The sequence below is a fragment of the Pteropus medius genome, unplaced genomic scaffold (genome assembly GCF_902729225.1).
Source record: "Pteropus medius unplaced genomic scaffold, Ma_sr-lr_union100, whole genome shotgun sequence".
In the NCBI taxonomy this organism is placed as follows: Eukaryota; Metazoa; Chordata; class Mammalia; order Chiroptera; family Pteropodidae; genus Pteropus; species Pteropus medius.
This window is the reverse complement of record NW_024353909.1, coordinates 1,038,691-1,052,306: the sequence shown is the minus strand read 5'-3', so window position 1 is coordinate 1,052,306 and position 13,616 is coordinate 1,038,691. Positions and strand designations below refer to the sequence as shown.

The 13,616-nt window shown below is 38.7% G+C and overlaps 1 protein-coding gene and 1 non-coding gene across 2 annotated transcripts in view; both read right to left on the bottom strand.

Moving 5' to 3' along the window:
- The window catches only part of TANGO6 (transport and golgi organization 6 homolog), a 128,613-nt gene that overhangs the window by 10,860 nt on the left and 104,137 nt on the right, over positions 1-13,616 (bottom strand). The gene's annotated exons all lie outside the window — the stretch shown is intronic.
- LOC120594018 (5S ribosomal RNA) lies at positions 481-599 on the bottom strand. The gene has a single exon (XR_005650485.1). It is a non-coding gene; the product is annotated as a 5S ribosomal RNA (ribosomal RNA).

The window sequence follows — 13,616 nt, the reverse complement described above, 5'->3', positions numbered from 1 at the left end:
TGGGGCACCAGTTTATGGGTCATCCTGAAGGGTCACACAGCCTCAGGTTTAGCTTGAGTTGGCCACAGGGGTAGTGCAGGCCACTCTCCTTAGGGCATTTGCTCAGTGGAATTCAACGAAGCAAGATGCTTCAGAAACAAAGGGTTATAGAATTAGACCAAAGGCCAGAGAAAAGCAGAGTCACTGACACTTCAGAGGCCCTGGGAGGGTTCATATTATGTGCTAATATGTACATGATGTGGTTAGACATAGACTAGACTGGAAAAAGCAACTCGCCCACACACATGTCTATCTACACAGCCCAGACTTTGTCTCTGAGTAACACCATCGTTCTGGTGTAGTGATTCTCCACCCTTGCTGCATATAATCCACGGGGAACTTTTAAAATGCCTGGGCTCCCACCTCAGGCATCAGAATCAGAATCTTAGGGGTTGGGGCTGAGGGCTTAAAAACAATTTTTTTATTATTTAGTATTATTTATGCCTACAGCACCTGGTCTTCCTAGGTGGTCTCCCACTCAAGTACTAACCAGGCCCGACTCTGCTTAGCTTCCGAGATCAGATGGGATCGGGCTTGTTCAGGGTGGCATGGCCATAGACCATGGACCGTGGCTCCATTGGGGCATGAACCCAGGACCATCTGTGTGTAAAGCAGACGTGCTAACCACTACACTATGGAACCACATCCAAAAAAATATTTTTTTTTATATTTCTTTTTATGCTCTCCAGGTGACTCTAATAAGCAGCCAGGATACAGTAGTTAGGATACAGCATGTTAGGAAAAAACACAGGATAGACTTAGTAAGAGATATTGCCACTGTTTCAAAAGTAGAAATCACTGTTACAACTTTGCCTATGAAAAATCTAAGTGCCAATAACAAGCGATGTGATTTGGACATAACCTATTGCATTCTCGGAATTTTCTAAACTACCAACTACCAGGTTTTCATTTCCCAGAAAAATGACAGGGTCAAAATCATTTTTAATCCATAAATTAAGATTGTATCTTTTTTCCAAAATACTTTAAAACTTTGTTTTTAAACATGTGTATATGAAGTGCGATTCTGAAAATGGAGAAAGTTACAGGCTACCAATGTGTATTCTGCAAGACAATAAAAGGATAAGCTAAATACAGCTGCTTCTGTTGCTAGGTTAGCTGGAATTATAGCAGAAAACTCCTCCCAGATGGGAGGAAGTAAGGGAGGTACGTGTGGGGTGGGGGGGAGAGAAGCCAAGTTTTGAAATGCAGATGGTTCTGCTACACATTAATATTCATTTTCCGCTCTGCCTCAGGACTTCTCCCAACTGATTTGGGGACAGCGTGTGTACAACCCAAATGCAACAAAAACATTAGGCTTTTCCAAGTAAGGGAGGTAAAATAAAATTCTCCCCGCAGAGAGAACTTGTTCAGACAACTTCTGCTCTTGGGAAACCTGAACACTGGAAATGTTTGGAACTCTCGGGATTTCCAGTGTTAGATCTCAGAAGTCTATTTATTGCTAAGGCAGGTACAAAGAAATTCAAGGGACGTGTTCATGCCTCTTAAAGATTTCATGTATTCTTTCAATAAACATTTATTAAGCACTTATTTTGTGCAAGGTAATGCGCTAGATTTTGGAAATGTGCAAGTGAATGGAATGAGGTACCTAGAGGAGTCCTATTCATAGGGACTGACAGAATGGTGATTGCTAGGGGCTGTGGAGGGCGAGGAATGGAGAGTTAAGCTTAATGGGTATAGAGTGTCAGCTCTCCAACATGAAAAGAGTTCTGTGGAGGGATGGTGGTGATGGTCGCACAGCAATGTGAATGGATTTAAGTGCTACTGAACTGTACACTTAAAAATGGTTAAGACGTAAATTTCATCATGACTTTTTAAAAAAGTGACTGGTGTGTTCAGGGGCTCACAGTCTGCTACCGACATCAGTCGTGAACAAAGTTCTACAATATCTGCTCTAGTCCTGTACAGACTGGAGACGCGAGGACTAACTTTACCTGAGAAATCAGGAAAGGCTTTTCACAAAGAGTGTAACTCTGAAGTAGAGTCCTAAAGGTTGAATAAAAGCTTAGCAGATAGACAGATAGCAGACAAACAGGTAGAAGGTGGGGAAGGCATTTGAGGCAAAAGAAATAATATGGACCAAGATGTGGAGGCAAGAACTAGTATGCAGGTTATCTGGAGCTGGCCTGAGGTTCTCAGAGTATATAAGGAAAAGTATGGGAGAGACAGTTACATAAGTTGGGTGGGATCCAGATTATACACGGCCTTGTATGTCATGTTAAGGAGCCTGTTCTGCATGTTATGGACCACAGGGAACCATGGAGAAAATGTTAGCTAGGTACTAGACCTCAGCAGATTTGCATTTCAGAAAGATCTCTCTGTCTGCTCTCTTACTAAGCTGAATAACCGAGTACCTATTGATCCCAGAGAATTAAAGAGTAGAAGAAAGTCCAGTGGTTAAGAAAACAGCAGTCCTAGGAACCCAAGTTTGTCCCAATATACTTGTAATAATAGTTCAACTCTTTCTCAAGTATAATCGCAGGCAAGTTTTAATGAGTTCCTTCAGAACAGCCAAGCTGGCACTAAGGCAGCCTGGGGTTGCACCTTTTACTGGCTGTTTGACTTGGCCATCTAAATGTAAACTTTCAGACCTCAATTTTCTTATCTATAAATAGAGTTAATAAGCATATTTATCTCATAGGATTGTTATTAATGAAATAATGAATGTAAAGAATTTAGCGATTTGCCCGGTGTACAATAAGCCCTTAATAGATGTTAGTTATATTATTATTAATACTAAATCTCAGAAGATAAGGAATTTATTTGGAGATTTGCTAAGAGCAAATAAACTGTGATGAGCAATGAATGAGCGGGAACAGACCTCAGAGCATTAATTCTGTCATTTCAAGTCACCCCAAGGAAGGAACATTTAGTCAGAACTCCCTTTCAGTAAATGGAGCAAAGATAAGTGGGTTTTGCAACCCAGAGGCCCATCTGATTATCAGCATAATCACTCTCAGGAAGAAACCATTCCTGATCAGGCTGCAGGGTAGGAGGAAAGTCCCAAGCCTCTCATTCCCCAGCCTGGCAGTCCTGAAGGTGTTTGGTCTCCGCCAGTCTTTCTCTGCTCTCTGCTTTTTTCAGATCTGTGGACACATGGGAAGGTGCTGGATAGTGTAGTCTATGGTTGGACAGAGCTTTTGGCAAAGGATCGTGGAACATGAGGAAGGGTAAAAAGGAAGTCAGGGTTGTTTCTTGTCTCTGCTTTCTGAAGATTTAACATTGGCAGAGCCGGGCACCTAGGTCCAAGGCTAGCCCAAACACTCCTCTCACTGTTCGTCATTCTCCAGAGCAGACAGTAAATAAGCTGTAAGGAGGTAGTCTGGCCTATTTTCCTTTGGGGGATTATGTCCTCAGGACCTGAAGCAGCCTTCTGTTAAACACGAAAACGCCCAAGTGACTCAGGTCCTGAGCCCTTCAGATGACAGTCTTAGAGCATGTGAGTGTGAGTTCTGGAGTCCACACTGCCTGGCTTCACCCACTTTGCCACTTACTAGCTGGTGGACAAGTTACTTCTCTTCTCTGTCTCAGTTCCCTCATGTGTAAAATGGGGATATTAATCATACCTCAATAGATTATAAAGATTAAGTGGATTAATGTAAAGCACTTAGACATTATTGCTATCACATAGTAAATGCTCAGTAAAAGGGGTTTTAATATACATTGAATTTTTCAGGAATGCGACAATTGTATAAATTCAGAGAAGATAATAATTTGATTTGTTGGAATTTTACAGTGTAGCTTATCACTTTGGAAAATTGGGCTACTCGATGTACTTCTGAGTTGCCAGTATAAGATACGTATCTTAGGTCTTACCTAGAGGAAGGAAGCTAACGGATTTCCCCAAACCTGGTGCTTAACCTGTGCTCCCACTCACCTTCGTGATGTTACCTAAGATACACTGGATAATAAGAGAAACATTGTTCCAGGTGAATAAGTGACTTAGATAAGAGGAAGAGAAGGGAGATATTATGCTTTCATTAGCACTTGGCCAAAGTAAGCTACCAGGAACAACTGCAAATGACTGCTAATTCTTCCTGGCATTAGCTTTGGAAAATGAACTTTATTTCCTCATTCATAAAATAAGATGGTTGGAATATTTCCCAAAGTATGTTCCATGGAACATTATTACTTGGCATGTTTATAATGAAAAAAGGGTTCCTTGGTAAAGCACATGAGGAAATTGTTCGTTTTCTTTGCTGCAGGACTTCTCAAACTCCCTACGAAGCTAACATGGACATAATCTCTAAGATGGGAATATATGGTTGTATGCAGCATTTTCCAAACTTATTTGACCATAGAGACCTATGTCAAAGGAGCAACTCATGAGGTTAATAAGTTGAAGGAAATTTTTGTGAAATATAAATTGGACTCTAAGGCCTCTTCTACCTCTAACATTCTAAAATTCTGTGTTTAATATTACTTTTTTCTTGGCCATTGTAGATCAGAATAAGGGTAAAAGAAAGCTATCCTACAGAAAATAAAATAGTGTAAGTCTGGTGCAGAAGAAGAACACAAACCAAGTTCTAAAGTATGTAGATCTATGTAAATGATATGCAGAACAGGCAGAAAGGGAGCAGTTTTAAATGTTAGGGCTTCTGAACTGTCACTAACGTTATCACTAGGAAAGGCTGAACATTTATATTTTAGCAGTCACAGTAAGGTACTGAGTCCTAATCTTTCCTGCTTTACTTTTCAAATTTACCACTAATGCCATAAGAATCTGGCCAAGTTACTGTTGAGGAAATCTATAGACTATTCTCTACTCTTTAGCACTGACCCCCAGGCTGTCTTCTCACAAACAGCTATGGTGGAGGCTGAACACGGTTTTCCACAAACAAGCAACCTCGTATGCTCCAGCTGCCCAGCCAAGTTAGTGGATATGAGATGGGTATCTGATCTTAGCTGGAACATTATGTTTCTTCCCTCAAATGTTTGCATTTGAGGCCAGAGAGGGAATCTCTGAGTACTGGATGTGAGAGGCAACACTGGGCAACCGGCAGCAGTCATGTTACTGTCATAGGAAGAAAGCTGGACTCCAAGGCAAGAGAATGAAGGTAAATATAGGAGAGGCAGAGACAAGAGATGGAGCATTTCAGTTCCTGAGTCCAAAAGTCACTGATGACCAGCTCTATCCCAGCTTTTCCCACAACATGGTTGTTCACTCTTCTTTGGATTCAGGAGGCTAAAAAGTTCTCATTGCTTAAGCTAGTTCAGACTAGTTTCTGTTCCTTAAAACCAAAAGAGCTCTTACTATATAGTCATCTATGTCCTCTGCACCTACTTTGTCCATCTATAAAGAAGGAAGAATGGAGGCTGCCTCCTGAAAGCTGGTGGATTGAACACATGTACACAGCATTACTCTATCCTAAAATCCCACTAAGTGACAGTAAAGGGGAATAAATGGCATTAAATTACTAAAACAAGAAGAACTAAAAAGGCAAAGGCAACAAATGCTTAGATGCTAGAAGCAGTTGGATGAATCCTGATTTGCCCAGATTAGTATGTTTTACATCTGTTACACTGGTGTAATTATTAATAGTGTCCTCTTTCACTCTCAAATATGTCCCAGTTTGTATGATAAATTGATTCATTAAATCTAAGAAGCCTAGAAGCAAGCCTAAGGCACCACAAAAACTCAAAATTAAGTTCAGGAGTTGATGAGCCATACCTCTTAAAACGGAGGTGAACAGAAACCTTGGTTGGAAGTATGTTTGAGTAGTTATTAAGTTTCCTGATGCCTTCTACTGTGTGTATCCAGGTGACTATCCCTCCTGAACTACAACAGAAGCCTGGAGTTTTACCCTCTGAAGAGTCCAACCAGAGAGATTCTGGATAGGTGGAAATCAGGTACAGAAAAGGATGAGGCTGCCACATTGAAAACGGAAGGATTAAGTGAAAGTCTACTTATGGAATGGTGACACTGCCATATTCCTCCTTCCACTCATCTTCCAGAACCCTGGCCAGCCAGTCTAGGTGGGAGTCCCTTTCCCACACAAAAAAAGAGACTTCAGAGTAAGTCTTAGAGTTTCGCAATGAAATGACCTGGCCAGATCATCACCCTGCTATAAAGTTCGCCAGTCCATAAGTATCACCCATGCACACAGAGCACCATCAGCTTTTAAGAACAGTGCTCTGTTCTTAAATCTTGCAGTAGGCTTAGAAAGTAACCAGTCCAGATAAGAGCAAGTGGATGAAGGGTTGTAGGAGACATGTCTCTCAGAAGATGAAGCTATTAGAATAGTACTTGATATGCTTGAATCTTTTAAAAGTTTTATAAACTTTTAACAGAGACTGGAGGTGAACTGGTAATTGATTCATCGAAAAATAACAAATGTAAACTGAGACATTTATTAACTTCGGAGAAAGCCAAAATTCATACAAGAAAGAATGAGTAATCACAGTATATTATATGGCTCAGCTATGGATAATACAATCATAATAATATAAACCCTAAATATCGATATAGCAAAAACTATAACTACATAGGGAGAATGGGGAAGAAAAATGTATGTATTTGTGGAAGTATGTTAATAATAACAACTAATACATATTGAACTTTTAGACCCCATAAATTCTAAACACTTTACATAAGTAAGCTCATTTAAGTCTTACAATAGGCCTACGTTATGTTATCCCCATTTTACAGATGAAGAAGGCGAAGCACAGAGAGGTCAACTAATTTGTGCAGGGTCTTATTGCCAGTAAATTGCAAAGCAGGGATTCAGTCCTAGAAATTCTAGCTCCATAGTCCATGCTCTAAGTCTAAGCTACTATACTCTGTTGCTTCATTCCTTCTCACTGTTGGCCTTAGGAACATAATCACTGAGTGAGGCCCACTTTTACATATCAGATCTAGTAGGCAGTCATTAAGTAAATTGAAAAATCAAGAAATAGCAGTATAAGCATGCTGTTTACAAGTACGGAAGTAGACATATAAGAAAACAGCTAATCAAGTTGAAAATGGTTGCTGCTAGGGAGTGGGAATGTTGGGTAACAAAGGAGGATGGGGCTATGGAACAAGCCTTGTAAAATTATCACTTTTAAAGTAAAAGTTATATAAACAACCGTTCTGAAAATAAAAATTAAAAAACAAATACATTAACAATAAAAAGACAACCCAATAAAAAAATGGGCAAAAATTCTGAATAGACATTTCTCTAAAGAAGATAGATACGAATGGCCAATAGCTCATGAAAAGATGCTCAATATTTTTAGTCACCAAGGAACTGCCAATCTATACCACACCACTTTACAGGTAATGGGATGGCTATAATCCTGGTAAAGGAAAGACAACAAGTATTAATGAGAATGTGGAGCCTTTAGAACCTTCATACACAACTGATGAGAATAAAAAATGGTGTAGCTGAAAAACAGTCTGGCAGTTCCTCAAAAAGATAAACATAGCATTACTATATGACCCAGAAACTCCACTCCTAGGTATGTACCTAAGAGAACTGAAAACATATGTTTGCACAAAAGCTTGTACACAAACGCTCATTAAAACACAGCCCCAAAGTGGAAACAGCTTAAATGTCCATCAACTGATGAATGGATAAATAAATGTGCTTTATATCCATACAATGGAATATTATTCAGCCATAAAAAGTAATGAAATCCTGATACATGCTATAGTATAGACAAACCTTGACCAAATTATCCTAAGTGAAAGAAGCCAGATACAAAAGGCCACATATTATAAATTCATTTTATATTAAAAGTCTAGAAAAGGCAAATTAATAGACAGAAAGATTAGTGGTTGCCAGCGGGAAATGGAAGAGTCATTGCTAACATGTACAGGGCTTTTTTTGGGGGGTAATAAAAATGCTCTGGAAGTAGATGGTGGTGATGTTTGCATAACTTTATGAATATGTTAAAAATCTTGTATTGTACACTTTAAAAAGTTTAATTTTATGGATATGAAATTCTCAACCTAAGAAACTATGTGAGGAAAAAAATATAAGGTGAGGGGGAGTAGGGGCTAAAGTACTGTTGATGAACAGAGTATACCCATTTTACCTTCCTTTGGGTCAGTAGCAGCGGCCTTCATCTGCTGGACTCGGCCTTAACTTTCTTTCTCCTGTTCACTAAGTTCTCTCAGGTTGGGTCTGTCTCCAGCCTGGTACCAAGCTCCTCTCCTGACACACTTCCAGCCCTGCTCTCTCACTCTGGCTCAGATCTTGGGACAAATATGCCTCCCAAAAGCCCTTGATCATGTCCAGGGTTATCTAACTGTAAACCTTCTTTAACTCAGGGACTTAAGGACATGATTCTGAGTTACTATCCCATATACAAATCGTGTATTTGATGGGAGGTAGAGATCCTTGGAAAAAGGCATTGACTAATGACTAAACATTCAGTTTTTAATGCATGCGAATGAACATTTGAAAAGTTGTACTTCTGGTCTGACTGGGTCTTAAGAAGTAAAATATAGCAAATTATGTTGGGCTCGAGACAAAACAGAATAAGACAAGTTTCTAAAATATATATAAAACAGGTGTAAAAGTCATCACAATTTTTTTGGCAACACCTTGCCAGGGAGAAGTGCTGAGAACTTTGTTATTTACAGAAAAAGTATATGGCTAAACAGGAACTGGAATTTTGTACACATCTCTACTCTTAACTAGAATGTTACTTTAAATCTCCTCAGCAAGGGATATTAAACTGGTGACTGCTTATTGTATTTTCACTCATCATTTGTGTAATTCTTTGCCTTAAAAATAATCTTGATTTGCCCTTTTTTTAAAAGATAAGCAGTCTAATAAAGTTAGGTAACAGTACAGCTAGGTAGAGCACTGGCTTTAGCGACACATAGCCTGGGTTTAAGTCTGCCCTGCCACTTGTTAGCAGTGCGATCTTGAGCAGTTCGCTTAACCTCAAGGGGCTTCCTTTAGTCATCTGTAAAATGGGGATAACACCACCTACCCCTCAGAGTTCTTGAGAGAATCAACTGAGATAATACAGCAATGCGCCTAGCTCAGTTCCTGCTTTACGAAAGCACACAGCATTATTATTTTGTAGTACGATATCCACTGCTTCCTAGTGGTAGGGAAGAGAGGGAGAAAACAATAGTGTTGGAGGTCAGATCAAGTCCAAATATATGTTAAGCACTTTTGGTTCAATAACTATAAAGCATCTAGGTTCTTCTTATATGTTTTCCCAGCTGAGCAGGTATCTACCATGAGGAAGAACGAGATAGCATATACAACATGAGAGCCTTGTACAGAGTCAAAAGGCTGGATTCCATGTAATAAAGTCTTCCAAAATCTGAGATGACTAATGATGAGAGCCTGGCATGATAAAGTATAAGGCTCTAAAAGCTCCAGTCATGAAATAAATTGTTTATTCATTTAGATTGAATATAAAATTATCTTTGGTGGGTTTAAAAAAAAAATCATTAGAAACCCCCAGCAAAGTGATGGTGATCGTAGCAATAACAACGACAATAACGATTATTAGTTACCATCGTCACTGTTGTCTTTTATATTTACAACTCTTTACAATTTGAGGGGTTTTACATGTTGTCCCATCTAATTCTTGCCACATCTCTGTCAAGTAGGTAGGACTGATGTAAAAATGAGGTTCAGAGAGGTTAAGAGATTTGAACCAAGACCAGAACTTGTACCAAATCCAATAGTCCAAAAAATTATTCTATGCTCCCTCATTATTTTCTCTATTCAAGTATCAGAATCCACTTCTTTCAAGGTAAGCATGTCAGAAACAGTGCTCCACTTGCCCTTCTGTGGCTACGGGATGTGGTACACATACTTAAAAAAAAGTGTGACAGAGACAGAGATGCCCCCCTGCCCAAAATAGGCTCTTCTCAAGATGCAGCAATAATGAACAGATAGAGAAGCATAAGCACAAAAGAGAGAGGACAATGGAATCTTAGGGACCTATTATGGGTTGAGTTGCGTCCCCTCCTCCCCTCAAACAGATGTGCTGAGGTTCTAACCCCTAGTACTTCAGAATGTGACCTTACTGGGGAACAGGGTTGTTGCAATGTTAAGGTCATAATGGAGTAGGGTGGGCCCCTAATCCATTATGACTGGTGTCCTTATAAGAAGAAAGCTACATAAAGGCATTGACACACAGCACACATGTGACAACGAAGGCAGAGACTGGAGTTATGCAGCTATAAGCCAGGAAATGCCAAAGACTTCCAACAAACCACTGGAAGTTAGGGAGAGGCACAGAATAATTCCCCTACAGAACACGGTCCTGTCGTCACCTTGGCATTGGACTTCCAGTCCCTGGAACTATGAAGCAGTACATTGTTGTTGTTTAAGCCACCCAGTTCGTGGCCTTTGTTACATCAGCCCTAGGGCCTAAGGGGACTTTTTACTTCTAAGCCTGAAATGGAGCAACAGCAAGTGGGATGTCTAAGAGTAAGTAAAGAGGGAAGTGTTTGGAGGAGAGAGATAATTTATAAACTTACAAAGGACACAAATAAACAAAATCAGGGATGAAAGAGGGGAAATTACGACTGATGTTGCAGGAATACAAAGGATCATACAAGAATACCATGAAAAAGTATATAACACCAAATTTAATAACCTAGAAGCAATGGACCAGTACTTAGAAAAATACAACCTTCCTAGACTGAATCAAGAAGAACTGGAAAATCTAAATAGACCGATCAGCAGCATGGAAATTGAAACAATCATCAAAAATCTACCAAAAAGTAAAAGTCCAGGACCAGATGGCTTTACCAGTGAATTCTACCTAACATTCAAAGAAGATTTAATACCTATTCTCCTCAAACTCTTCTAAAAAATTGAAGAGGAGACAATACTTCCCAACTCATTTTATGAGGCCAATATTACTCTGATACCAAAACGTGGTAAGGATAACACAAAAAAAGAAAACTACAGACCAATATCTCTCATGAACACAGACACAAAAATCCTAAATAAGATACTAGCGAACCAAATACAGCAACATATTAAAAAGATTATACACCATGATCAAGTTGGCTTCATCCCAGGGGCACAAGAATGGTTCAACATACGCAAATTGATTAATGTGCTACGCCACATAAAAAATTTTAAAAAAAGAATTATATGATCATATCAATAGATGCAGAAAAAGCCTTCCACAAGATACAGCATCCATTTGTGATCAAAACACTTCACAAAATCGTTATAGAAGGAAAGTACCTTAAAATAATAAAGGCCATCTATGACAAACCCTCAGCCAACATTATACTTAATGGTGAAAAAAACTAAAGATCTTCCCTCTAAGATCAGGAACAAAGGCAAGGCTGTCCACTATCGCCACTCTTATTCAATATAACATTGGAGGTCCTAGCAAGCGCAATCAGACAACAGAAAGATATAAAAGGCATCCAAATAGGAAATGAAGAAGTCAAACTGTCATTATTTGCGGATAACATGATTCTCTATATAGAAAACTCTAAAGACTCCACAAGAACACTATTAGAAACAATAAACAAAGTCAAGTCTCTGGATACAAAATCAACATTCAAAAATCCATAGCCTTCCTATACTCTAACAACAAAGCGTCAGAAAAAGAAGTTGAAAAAATAATTCCTTTCACAATTGCAACAAAAAGAATAAAATACCTAGGAATAAATTTAATGAAACATGTGAAGGACATTTATATAATGAAAACTACAAGACCCTATTAAAAGAAATCGAAGAAGATACGAAGAAATGGAAAGATATTCCGTGTTCTTGGATTGGAAGAATCAATATAGTTAAAATGACCATATTACCTAAAGTATTATGCAGATTTAATGCAATCCCCATCAAAATCCCATCAGCATATTTTAAAAGAAAAAGAACAAAAAATCATCAGATTTGTAGTGGAAGCACAAAAAACCTCAAATTGCCAAAGCCATCCTGAGAAAAAAGAATGAGGCTAGAGGCATCACTCTGCCTGACTTCAAATTATACTACAAAGCAACAGTAATCAAAATGGCATGGTATTGGCAGGAAAACAGACACATGAATCAGTGGAACAGAATCGAGAGTCCAGAAGTAAATCCATATTTATATGGGCAAATAATTTTTGACAAAAAAGCCCAAAACATATAGTGGAGAAAGGAAAGCCTCTTCAATAAATAGTGCGGGAAAACTGGAAAGCCACCAGCAAAAGAATGAAATTAGGCTGTTGTCTATCACCGCATTCCAAAATTAACTCAAAATGGATTAAAGACCTGAATATAAGATCTGAAACAATAAAATGCATGGAAGAAAACAAAGGAACTAAGAACCTTGGACTTAAAGAGGATTTTATGAATTTGACCTCAAAGGCAAGGGAAGTCAAAGCGAAAATAAATGAATGGGACTACATCAAACTAAAAAGTTTCTGCTCACCAAAAGAAACTGTCGACAAGGTAAAGAGACAACCATCCAAATGGGAAAATATATTTGCAAGCAATGCCTCCAATAAGGGCCTAATATCCAAAATATACAAAGAACTCATACAACTCAATAACAACAAAAAAACAAATGATCCAGTCAAAAAATGGGCAGAGGACCTGAACAGACACTTCTCCCTAGAGGACATATAAAAGGCCAACATACATATGAAAAGATGTTCAACATCGCTAGCTATTGGGGAAATGCAAATCAAAACCACAATGAGATACCATCTCATACCTGTTAAAATGGCTATAATCAACAGGACAAGTAATAAGAAATGCTGGAGAGAATGTGGAGAAATAGGAACCCTCATACAGTGCTGGTGGGACTGCAAATTGGCACAGCCGCTATGGAAAACAGTATGGAGGATCCTCAAAAAACTAAGAATTGATCTACCATATGATCCAGCAATCTCTCTACTGAGTATTTACCCCAAAGACTAGAAAACTCATATCTATAAAGATATTTGCACACCAATGTTCATAGCAGCATTATTCACAGTGGCCAGGACATGGAAGCAACTGAAGTACCCTACGATAGATGATTGGCTAAAGAAGCTGTGGTACATATATATAATGGAATACTACTCAGCCCTAAGAAGAGATGAAATACTGCCATTTGCGACAACATGGATGTAACTTGAGATAATCGTGCTAAGCGAAATAAGCCAGACAGAAAAAGTTGAAAATCACATGATATCACTTATATGTGGGATATAAACCTAAAAGCAACAAATGAGCAGGACAAATAAACAGAGACTCATGGCCATGGACTATAGACTAGTGGGTACCAGAGGACTACAGAGTAGTGATTACTAGTGGGGTGGGGGAGGAGGGGGGAAATAGATGGGGTAAACGGGGTCAAATATAGGGGGTTAGGGGGAGGGTGAAGTGGGTAAAGGGGATCAAATATATGGTAGCTGAAGGAAACTGGACTTTGGGTGGTGAACACACAATAGAATATACAGAGTCAAATGATAATGTACGCCTGAAAATTATGATTGTGTTAACCAATGTTATCCCAATAAACCTTAATAAAAAAATAAAAATTAAAAATTACAAACTTACAATATATTTTAAAGTCTCTTTATGCCTCTGACAGTGTAAATAATGTCCAACAAATGCTTAAATCTTATTAAATGCCTTTTATGAATCATGTCAGTACTGTAAA